Source organism: Mastomys coucha, unplaced genomic scaffold (assembly GCF_008632895.1).
Source record: "Mastomys coucha isolate ucsf_1 unplaced genomic scaffold, UCSF_Mcou_1 pScaffold21, whole genome shotgun sequence".
Lineage (NCBI taxonomy): Eukaryota > Metazoa > Chordata > Mammalia > Rodentia > Muridae > Mastomys > Mastomys coucha.
Window position 1 is genome coordinate 160,508,604 of NW_022196904.1, and position 11,160 is coordinate 160,519,763.

Genomic DNA, 11,160 nt, shown 5'->3' on the forward strand with positions numbered 1-11,160 from the left:
AAGGGAACTTGAATTTCTGATCCTCCCTGTCTTTATCTCCAAGGATTTGAGGTGTATGCTACAAAGGGCTAGTCATATGCAGTTCTGGGCACAGAATCCAGGTCCCCATGCAGCCTGGGCAGGACCTCTGCCAAGTTACACTGTCGAGCCCGTAAGACTGTTTTTAAAAGCATTTCTTGGTAAGATTTCAAAGGCCTCCTAGACTACAGTTTCTTAGAAACAACTCTTGACTTTTTCTTCTTGAAGTGTTCAACGTGAACAGCCTTCCTGAGATTTTCAGTTTGCCCATTGTCTTCAGCTTTCTTCTGTGGAAAGTATTCCTATCCGATAAAAAAATAAAACGTTCTCGTCTTGCAGCAAGAGCCATCTTCAGGTCCCAATGTGTGACCAGAGGCCATTATCTTTATGACAGATTTTTTCCACCAGTCTCCCTATGCTCACCCCTCCCAGTGGCCTTCGCATATGTAGATCATAGATCGTCATAGATTGTTATCCTCCGGATTATCGCCTCTGTTTTCTGGCCATCCAAAGTTGCCTCCACCTTCCCCAGGGGTGGTTCCTCCCTCTGCTAAGGGTAAAAGGCTGCTTCCTGCCCCCTTTCTGCAAACCAGCATGGCCCATGGAGGAAGGGAGCCTGGCAGAGTGGAGTGCACTCTGTAATTGGGCTCTGCTGTGTTTACTGAGATTTTTCTGGCACCACAGAAGAGAGGGATTTCAGTTCATTCCCCTCAGGCAATCGAGGATGCCACTTCAAACTTCTCTTATCCAGTTCTCCAACTCAGCATGGACAAGGCCTTCACCATGAGAGTCCTTCCGTCTCCGGGGTGATCTTGAACTTGCTATGTAGACTTCCTGTTTCTGTGTTACTCACAAGGTAACTGTGACTGTAGACTGTATCGACCCCGCAGCCCCTCTGATTCAGCTTGCACACATTTCAGTAACTAAGTCATTGCTGCTCCCAGTGCCCCCCCCACCTGCTCCCCCAATTACGAATGAATTCTTGAAGTTAAGGAAAAATTAATCTCTGCCCAGTTTAATTATTATGTATTTATTAATTTTAAATTTTTCTCTCATTTTTGTTTATTTTCATAATATTGAGAGTAGAGATTCTGGGCCTTTGTATCATCATTCCTGAGAGGCCTCTTCACCTGTGAAGACAGAGGGAAAGGGCCGGTGAGGGGAGGTGGCTCAGCAGGTAAAGGTGTTTGTCTTGACACCTATCCCAGATGCCTGTGTAAAGGTGAATGGAGAAAACTGGCCCTCAAAAGATGTCTTCTGACTGTCACGTGCATGGTAAGGCTTGCTCATCTGCCCTGCCTCTCCCTCACACCTCTCTCTCTCTCTCTCTCTCTCTCTCTCTCTCTCTCTCTCTCTCTTCCCCCTCCCCTTCCCTCCTTCTCCCCCCCACATCATCATCATCATCATCACTGTCATCATCATCATCATCACCATCATCAAATTTAAGAATAGCTGTAAAATCTCTAATCAACAGGAGTGATACTTCCCGAGACCCCCTGAAGTATACTTTCACTCCATCTCTAAATCACTTTGAACCTAGACTGTCAAGAGCGGCTTCCGGAGGAGAGAACTCTGTTGTTCACTTTTGAGATTGCGAGGAAGTAATGGGTTCATTGAGTGTTGGCAAACCTTTCTGTCATGGGCCACTGGGTATATATATATTTTAGACTTTGAGATCAATAGTCTCTGATGTAACAATGTCATTCTGTCGTTGTAGTATGAAAGTATTTATAGACAACAAGTAATTGAAGGGGTGTAGCAGCGTGCCAATAAAACTTTATTTATAAACCTTTCAGTCTCGCAGAATTTTCATATGTCACAAACTATGCCCCAACCCACCACTAAACTTTGCCCTTATTGTGGTTGCTTAAACTTGAACCCATGAACCTAGGTGCGTTGGCAAACTCTCTACCACAGAAATGTGTCCCCGGCCCTTGACTTTTTCAACCATTTGAAATACATAGAAATTACCTTGTGAGTAACACAGAAACAGGAAGTGGGATACCATCTGCTGACTCCTGTCATAATCATACATCAGCAGCAAGAATAATGCAAGTCCTCAAGAGTCCTTTTAAATCTCTGAGAGAAACAAATTAAGGAGCTATAAAAGAACACGCTGTCTGTGTACTTCCCCTTAATTTTAGGTTTTATCTGTAGGTCATGTCTAACTCCTGAGTGACTCTTAAAGAGATCCACTCAAGTCAAGGCAGCTCTGAACACAGCCTTCCTCACCGAATTAATTTTTTTTTTTTTCGAGACAGGATTTCTCTGTATAGCCCTGGCTTTCCTGGAGCCCTGGCTGTCCTGGAACTCACTCTGTAGACCAGGCTGGCCTCGAACTCACAAATCCGCCTGCCTCTGCCTCCCAAGTGCTGGGATTAAAGACATGCACCACCACTGCCCAGTCCGAATTAATTTTTAAAATCATACTTTCTACTTTTATCAATGGCCACTACATAACTAAATAATTTCATTACGGTTTTGTCACATGTAAAACATCTGTGGTTGAAAACATTTTCTAGGAGGTAGGGATGACTCGGCACCGCTGCTCTGGGGGAGGAGGATGCAGTTCAATTCCCAGCACCCACAGACAACCTACAACCCTCTGTAACCCCTCCAGTTCCAGGGGGAAATCTCATGCCCTCTTCTGGCCTCTGCCGGCACTGCATGTCCACAGTGCACAGATGTCCATGCAGGGCAAAAACAGTGAACTAAAAATTAAAAAAAAAAAAGAACTAAAAATTAAAAAAAAAAAAATCTTTAGAATAAGAAAGCAGTCTGTAACAAACTGCTTCGTTCTTGCACAAGGTGACCAGCAAGGACAACTCTTCAGAACTCGCTTTTGAGAAGAACCTCTTGTTTTCCCAGTTCTTCCAGGCACCATCAAAGGCCTTTTCTCTCTGCCAGTGACACACAATTACCAAACTTCCCTGTTTACATTGGCTTCTGGAAATCTCAAATTCTGTCTTCCTCTCTACCACACCGATGTTCACCCAGCATCAGAATATAGCACAACTCCAGGGGTTCCTGGGGAGCAGTTAGATTTTCCCATCTAAATGCAGACTTTAGATGGGAAAATTCATCTCTGTGACTATGAGGCCTTCCTTTTAAATCTGAATCCAGGTCTACTTTAAGGTACTCCTGGACCCCGCACCCTAGCCTGGTGTCTCAAGAAGCCAGCATTGTTGTTGTTGTTGTTGTTGTATTGATTTGTTTAAAAGACTTATTTATTTATTTTATGTGTATGAGTATATTGTTGTTATCTTCAGGCACACCAGAAGAGGGCATCAGATCCTATTACAGATGGTTGTGAGCCACCATGTGGTTGCTGGGAATTGAACTCGGGACCTCTGGAAGAGCAGTCATGAAGCGAGTTTTTTTTTTGTTTGTTTGTTTGTTTGTTTGTTTTGTTTCGGGAGAGAGGTTTCTTTTAGATCTTAGAAGTGATGGTCGCATATTCTCCCAAGAGAAGATGGCAAAAGTCACTTTCTCTGGCAAAAGTAGATGTCTGAAGGGTCTTTCCATAAACTTGGCATAAATGCCTTTCCGTGTTCAGTTAACTGCACACTAAGATTAAAGCAAGCGCACTTAGTAGATCGTCACTAGGCTTCCTTATGCCAAATCCAAATGACAGCATACCTGTGACTTGGCCTAGAAGCTGAGAGATTGCACACGCACGTGTTCACACACACCACACACACACCCTTATTTGCCCACAGAAATATGACTGAGTCTGTGCCAGATCAGATATTTACTCAGAGATGTTCTGTAAATTTCTTGGGAAGGATTACTCATTGAGTTCAAAGACTTCAGTAATCTGAACCCTCTACCAGTGAAGGGATCATCTGCAGAGGTCCGAGGCCAGGGATCTCCAGTTCAGAAAGTGGTTATGTGTGTGCAGAACTAGAGAGAGGAGATTCCCTGTCCATCCTTGTGCACTTTGAGCTTACCCTTGGTCTCTGTATCTAGCTATCAGTCTGCACCTTTGCTTTTCTTCTTCCCCTCAGAACCACCCTGTCCTCTCTCCCGGAGCCCTTTTCCTGGGGGCCTCAAAGTTAGTGGCTCTGAGTTAGGGCTTGGCTTTGGAGTGTCCTTCCAACTACCAAGGTTGGCTGATCAACGAACGGTAAGCTTCCCCACCTCTGAGGTTTGTCTAACACCTTTAGGATGCCTGGTATCTTACTGATGCTTGTGTTAATTGCAAGAATCAAGTGTCCTGGGACAAACTTTGTTAAAAAGTTGTGAAGGACCGGGCAGTGGTGGCGCATGCCTCTAATCCCAGCACTTGGGAGGCAGAAGCAGGCGGATTTCTGAGTTCGAGGCCAGCCTGGTCTACAGAGTGAGTTCCAGGACAGCCAGGGCTACACAGAGAAACCCTGTCTTGAAACACCCCTCCCCTCCCCCCAAAAAAAACCATCCTGAAGGTTTTTCTCCCTCTATCTGAGACATGACCTGTGTCTACTCTCTATGTACAATTCCCTTAAGCCTGAGCAGCTTCTGAGACTCGTTGACATGATGTGGTTTATCCTATTTACTCACTAATCTGCTTTGCTTCCCTCTTAGTCATTTGTCTCCTGCATACTGTACTGCTGAGAGCACCCTGGGTCTTCTACTTGGGAAGTGCTCACCACACCCACCCTTGAAAAGAGGAATTGCAACCAGAGGAAGAGAGGTCTTCAAGATGCAGCTTCAAGATTTCTGAAGAATTGATTGCTTTTTGACCTTTAATGTTTTTTAATTTGTACTATTTTAATTGTGGGGGGGGGGGCATGCTTGTAGATAAGTACACCTGGCCTTCGGCTCTGACTTGCAATTAGGCAGTGGTGAGTCGCCTGCGGTGATGCTGGGAACCACACACAGGTTCTCTGCAAACACAGTCTGCACTCATATCCCGTGCATGCGCCATCTCTGCAACACATTGACCCATAACCTGTGCATGTGCCATCTCTGCAGCATGTTGAGCCATAACCTGTGCATGCCCTATCTCTGCAGCACATTGACCCGCTTTTGCTTTGTTTTCGTTTTTTGTTTTTGAGACATTATCCTTCCTTTGGGAGAGTTGTGATCCCAGGTCAGTTAAGCTGAGAAGACAGCTTTGCTCTCAGTCATTGAACTCGTGGCTAGCCTAAGCATGTGGAGTGCGTCTGTCTGGGCCACGTGGTCCCAATCTCATAAGGGGCTAGGAACAATCAATACCAAGCTAGTAAGAAATGACAAACAAAGGTTTAGCCATAAACATTGTTCATACCATGGAAATCCATGGAGATGTCAACGATCCGGAGATCATCAGTCTTCCGTCCTTCTGCCTCTTCCCCCTCTCTCCTTCCCTTCCCTCTTCATCTTTACCTCCATCCCTTAGAAGCATAACTAATCCGACCAGTCATATTCCCCACCTGCCATGATGAATGGTACCACACTGCCTGAACCTGACACCCATGTGCCTTCTGTGTCTTCCCTCCCTTGCCTTACTGTTTAGCCATTGATTTCATCATTCTAAGTCCTCCTTAACTCTGTCAGCCATCCACGTGTGTCATTCTTCTGCCCCCAAGCTGGAGACCAATATTCCCCACCCTTACCTTACTTATTTCCACAATGGCTTTCAGTCCTGGTCCCCACCCACCTTGCTCATTCTTCAGGACTCTCATTCCCGGGGAATTCAGCTCGTCCCTGTAGCTCATTAGGGACTTGTCTGTGCCTCTACAGTATCCGTTATCTACACAGAATGCTTATTTTTGTCACTATAAATAGTAAACTCTATTTTTAACTTCGATCTCGTATCCTCATTGTAAACACAGGCCTAATACATGATCAATAAATTGTCTTTGAGACTGGGTATCCTGTTAGCTCAGAATGGCCTCAATTTTGTAATCCTCCCTCCTCGCGCCGCCTCCCACTACTAGAATCAATAAATGTTCAAATAAATGAACTGTATGCTCTTCCTTTCCAAAAGAAAATTGGAAATTTGAGCTAGTAAGTTGGTCGAGATAACAGGCTAAGAAATATTCTCTTTGTATAGATTATAAAGGTAGTATCAGCATTTTGTGTGTCTTAATCTTTGGCATATATAATTGATCTTTTATAACTGCAAAGAGATTTTTGGCTTCTCATTCTATAATCAGCATCATTTTGAAAATATTTGTGTGGTTTTTTTGTTTGTTTGTTTGTTTGATTTGTTTGGTTTGGTTTGGTTTGGTTTTTCAAGACAGGGTTTTTCCGTGTAACAAGCAAGCCCTGGCTGTCCTGGACTCACTTTGCAGACCAGACTGGCCTTGAACTCAGAGAGATCTGCCTGCCTCTGCCTACTGAGTGGTGGGATTAAAGGTGAGTGCCTGGAAGTGTGCATTTTAAATTCCCATGCTGCTCTTGTAATTTTTACGGGGTCAGAAGCAAAGCCGACTTTGGGTATGTGAGCAAAGCCAGACTTTCCAGGGATCAGTCAGCTTGACAGATTGTGTAGGTGAGAACATTTCCTCCCAGGTGTGCCAGGAAAGGTTCCAGAAAGATCAGGGGAAGTGGAGGCAAGTGAATGAAGAGCCAGGTAGGAGCAGCAGCTTCATATGTAAGGATTGTCAGAGGCTGAGCTTCGAACTAGTGTGACATACACTACTGCATCAGATGCTCCACCAGAGGAACTCACATCTGAACCAACTAAGCTGGGCATTTTAATGCTGGCTTGTCCAAGTGATGGAGAAAATAAGGAAAATTATACAGGACATGTTCATGCTATGTAGCCTAAGCTAGCTTCAACCTAACCAGTTCTCCTGCCTCAGCCTCCCTATTGCTGGGGTTATAAACACGTGCCACCACAGACAGCCAATCTTTAAAAGCCTCAGGACACAAGTGTGGATGCTGGGTCCTCTTATCCAGTCCTCAGAATAGTGGCTTATTCTGAAGATAGTCATGGATATACAATATATCAGAATAGCTTGCTCTAGTTTTTAGGCGCCATGCTCAGCTCTGCATTTGTACTGATATACCCTCAAGATAATTTCAAGAGGTATTTAAAATGACAGCACAGCTATGCTCAGGTCAAGTAATCACATAGAACAGAAGGAAGAAATCTGCTTAAGGAAGGGAAACTAATGTGTTAAATGTCCAGCTTTGAAGAGCATGGCACCATTAAGAGTGAAGCTGGGCCCTGAGCTTTGTACAAACCTCGACCAAGCAGGGTTTATAATCTTGAATTCCTATGAGGTAGTTCTATAGTCTTGTATTGATTTTTAAAAAGCATCTTTGTTAAGTAGGAGAGAAAATTGTGTTTTGCCTATGGATTCATAAGTGTTTTCCATGAAGAAGTTAACCAAAGAAAATGTAAGCAATGTAATAAATTATTTGGATATATAGCATTCTTACCAAAGCTTTATTTTTTTTCTTAAAGATTTATTTTATATATGTGAGTACACTGTCACTGCCTTCAGACACACCAGAAGAGGGTATCAGATCCCATCAGAGATGGTTGTGAGCCACCATGTGGTTGCTGGGAATTGAGCTCAGGACCTCTGGAAGAACAGTTAGTGCTCTTAACCGCTAAGTCATCTCTCCAGAATCCCTCTCTCTTTTTGCTTTATCTTTTTGATATATAGTGTTCTGGAAACATTGGATTAGAATTTCGTGATCTTGTCAATCTTTATAATTTGTTTCTTTTTATTCCTTATTACCATAATCAGAACCCAAATATAGGAGTATTGCTTTTGCATTATTCATTAGTTTTCACTAATTGTGTCTTTATTTACTGGTAGCTTTTGATATAATATTAACATTTTTAGATATATAATTAAACCCTTAGGTTGTCATCATCAATTTGCTTAAGTCGGCCATTTTTGAGCAATCATTACCATGCCTGGACTGGAAAGATGCCCCCTGGGTTTGTATCTGTTTTTGGTTTTTCCCAACCTCCATCTACCCAGTGTGTCCCACTTCCCCACATCATGGCTATGGCTTTCCCCGCTTGTCTAGTGGCCTTTGATGACCCAGCCGTGTTTCTAAATATTGATTTAATTTATAGCACAAATGTTTGGAGAAATGAAAGCAGAGCTTCCTGTTTGTTTGTTTGAGATGCAGACTGAGTCTTGAAGAGGAGTATCATATATGCAAATTATGCCCTACCCCAACCCTCTTGCAAGTTTTCCCACCAAGAGGTTAGATAGTGAGGCTTCCTGTCCTGTCTAGGAGCTCAGAGCCGGCAGAGAGCCTGAGGCTGTGTGAAAGGGAGGGGACTGAACTTCACGTCTATCTGTGTTCTGGTCTAGAAATGGGAGCGTATGGGTTTGAAAAACTTTTGTTTCTAAATGGACAAATAGATGACTTTATTTTGGTGAGGGGTTGGGACTGTGGCTTTAAAACAAATCGCTTTTGAGTAGGATGTATATTTTTGTTGGATATTTTGTTTGTTTGTTTGTTTTAGAGTCCTCCACAGCAACATGAGAGACCATGGAGAAACCCAGAGACCTTTATCAATTAATTGTACTGTTTGTGAATTTGTATAAATGATAACAAAGATCCTCTTAAAACATTTATATTCTTACAGTAAAAGGTTAAACTGATATTTATATAATAAAAGAGGAAATCTGAAGTATGTTTTTGAAAAAAAAAGCACACACACACACAAAAACCAGTCTTTATTCTGTTGCCTTGGCTCTCTTCTCAGCCTTCTCACCAGGAACTTAGAGTCCCACCACACTTCCTTCTTACTCTGACATCTGCACGCAGATAGCATGTGATCAGCCAGTTCCCCTCCCCTGCTGCTGTGCTGTGCTGCCCCCATCGTTGTGGAACTAGCTCGCTGGAATTGTAGGCCAAAATAAACTTTCTTCTGCTGCTTCTGGTTATGGTGTTTAATCATACACCAGAAAAGCAGCTAAAACTGGTTGTCATCTTCGTGGCAAAATTGTTGAGACTTTGTGATTTATTATTTGATAATCTGTCACAAAATATCCCTGAAGTGTTGAAAGTTATAGATTTTTTTTGCTCAAATGCAACAGAGAAATGGAAATAAGCTTAGCTTATTGAAGTGAGATTTTTAGATAGATACTTTGAGCTATAAGAATATATGATACTCATCAATTAATTCACTAAAAAAGAAGTCAAGACAACAGTCCCATTCAGAATAACTTAGGGGAATAAAACCCACAACAAATAAACAAAAACCCTAGGCATTAAACCTAACTAAATATGTTAAAGAACCCTACAATGCAAACTATGAAGCATTTAAGAAAGAAACCAAGGATATGTATATGAAAAGACTGTCCATTGTTTATGGTTCAGCTAAATTAAAACCGTGAAAATAGCCATGTTATCCAAATATTGTATAGATCCAATACAACCCCTATGAAACCTCCACAGTTCACAGTACCTGACTTTAAAGTCCCAAACTATACTATAAAGTACATAGTGACAATATCAGTATGGTTCTGGAACAGAACTAGATGTGCAGACTAAAGAGCTTAGAGAGCTCAAGTCAGGCCTCACACTTAATGTTATCTAATTTTTGACAAAAGTTCAAAAACGTATTTTAGAGAAAGGACAGACTTTAACAAGTGTTGACAGGAAAGCTCAGTATCTACATACAGACAAAACTGAATATGGTGTCTCTCACTTTGTATAATAACATATTAAGAATGGCTCGAAGACCTTAATGTAAGATCTGAAACTTTGAAATTACTAGATGAGGCCCAGTGAGGTATAGGGTGATGCATACCTTTAATCCCAACATTTGGGAGGCAGAGGCAGGCAGCTCTGTGCGTTTCGTCCAGCCTGCTCTACATAGTGAGTTCTAGGATAGCCAGTGCTACAAAGAGAGATCCTGTGAACCCCTCCCCCCAAGGAAACCCAACCAACCAAAAAAAACTCCTAGAATGAAGCACACTGAAAATGCTAAAAGGTTTAGGCACAGGTAATGACTTTAGGAATAGGATTCAAATGGTTCAGAAGATAATAGCAAGAACTGACAAGCTGGATTTCATTACACTTAAAGGCAAAGCCCAGCAGACAGCAGGAGCTAGACTCAGTGGATGGACACACAGCTTGCAGAACAGGAGAACATCCTTTCCAGATGTACACCTGAGAGATATTAATATTCAGAGTATTTTTTAAAATGAAAAAAAAAAACACCCCCACCCCAAACCAAATACTTCAATCAGAAGACAATTCTTAAAATAAAAGTTATAAATGGATGATTGATCTGTGAAAAAAAAAAAAGAGCCACCATCGCCTGTGGTAATGACACATGGAAGAAGAAAGAGCAACTCAGTGTCGCTTATCCAAGAGTGGGCCTGATTTACAACTCAGTGTCGCTAATCCAAGAGTGGGCCTGATTTACTCCAACGGGTAATCCGAGAGATGCCAGATCTAAGTAGAAAGAAGTCAACATTATCCTGAGCAATGGCCGTCTTCTCTCTATATTGAACGGCGCAGAAAATATGGTAACAAAATGGAGCAAGGCTCCTTTTTCTTAATCTTTTACAGGAGTCTCACCAGGCAGAAAGTTGTTTTTTCTGGTCCTATTGATTCAGAAGAACATATAATGATACCATCAAATATTAATCAATACCTGCTGGTTACTTCAGACCTATTTGGAGGACACCTTGTTTTCTATGCCTTGCTGCTTCCACTGAATGGCCTCTGACCTGGTCACCACACCTCATGCACACATAACAGTGTTCTGAGTCAGGGCCATGAAAAACTCCCAGAGGTGAAATGGGGACACAGTGCATGGAGGGGTCCAAAGACTAATAAGATTGATCACAATCTTGTCTTTACAGGTCACTTAATCCTGAACAAGGTAAATAAAACTACAGCCTGTGAGCAGAATGAATTTGTAGTTCGAAACAATCTCCAGGCACATTACTAACTTGCTGCCAAGTTGGACAAAAGTTTGATTTCTAAAAGCAAACTTTAAACAGCATTTCTCAGGAAGATCATTCCCCCATGTCTTAATTATAATTACAAAAGAAAAATCTCCATGATCAAGGCAACTCTGATAAATAAAGTGTTTAATTGTAGCCTTGCTTATAGTTTTAGAGGGTTAGAGCATTATCATCATGACAGGATGCATTGCAGAGCAGGCAGGCATAGGTCTGAAGCTTACCCATTGATCCACAGACAGGCAGGCAGGCAGGCAGGCAGGCAGGCAGGCAGGCAGAC

At 42.4% G+C, this 11,160-nt stretch overlaps 1 long non-coding RNA gene across 1 annotated transcript in view; it reads right to left on the minus strand.

The window, feature by feature from the left end:
- Positions 1 to 1,028: 1,028 nt before the first annotated feature.
- The window catches only part of LOC116101136, a 21,168-nt gene continuing 11,036 nt past the window's right edge, over positions 1,029 to 11,160 (minus strand). Inside the window, exon 3 of the long non-coding RNA XR_004122804.1 lies at positions 1,029 to 1,148. This is a non-coding gene — a long non-coding RNA (uncharacterized LOC116101136). The remainder of the gene's footprint in view (positions 1,149 to 11,160) is intronic.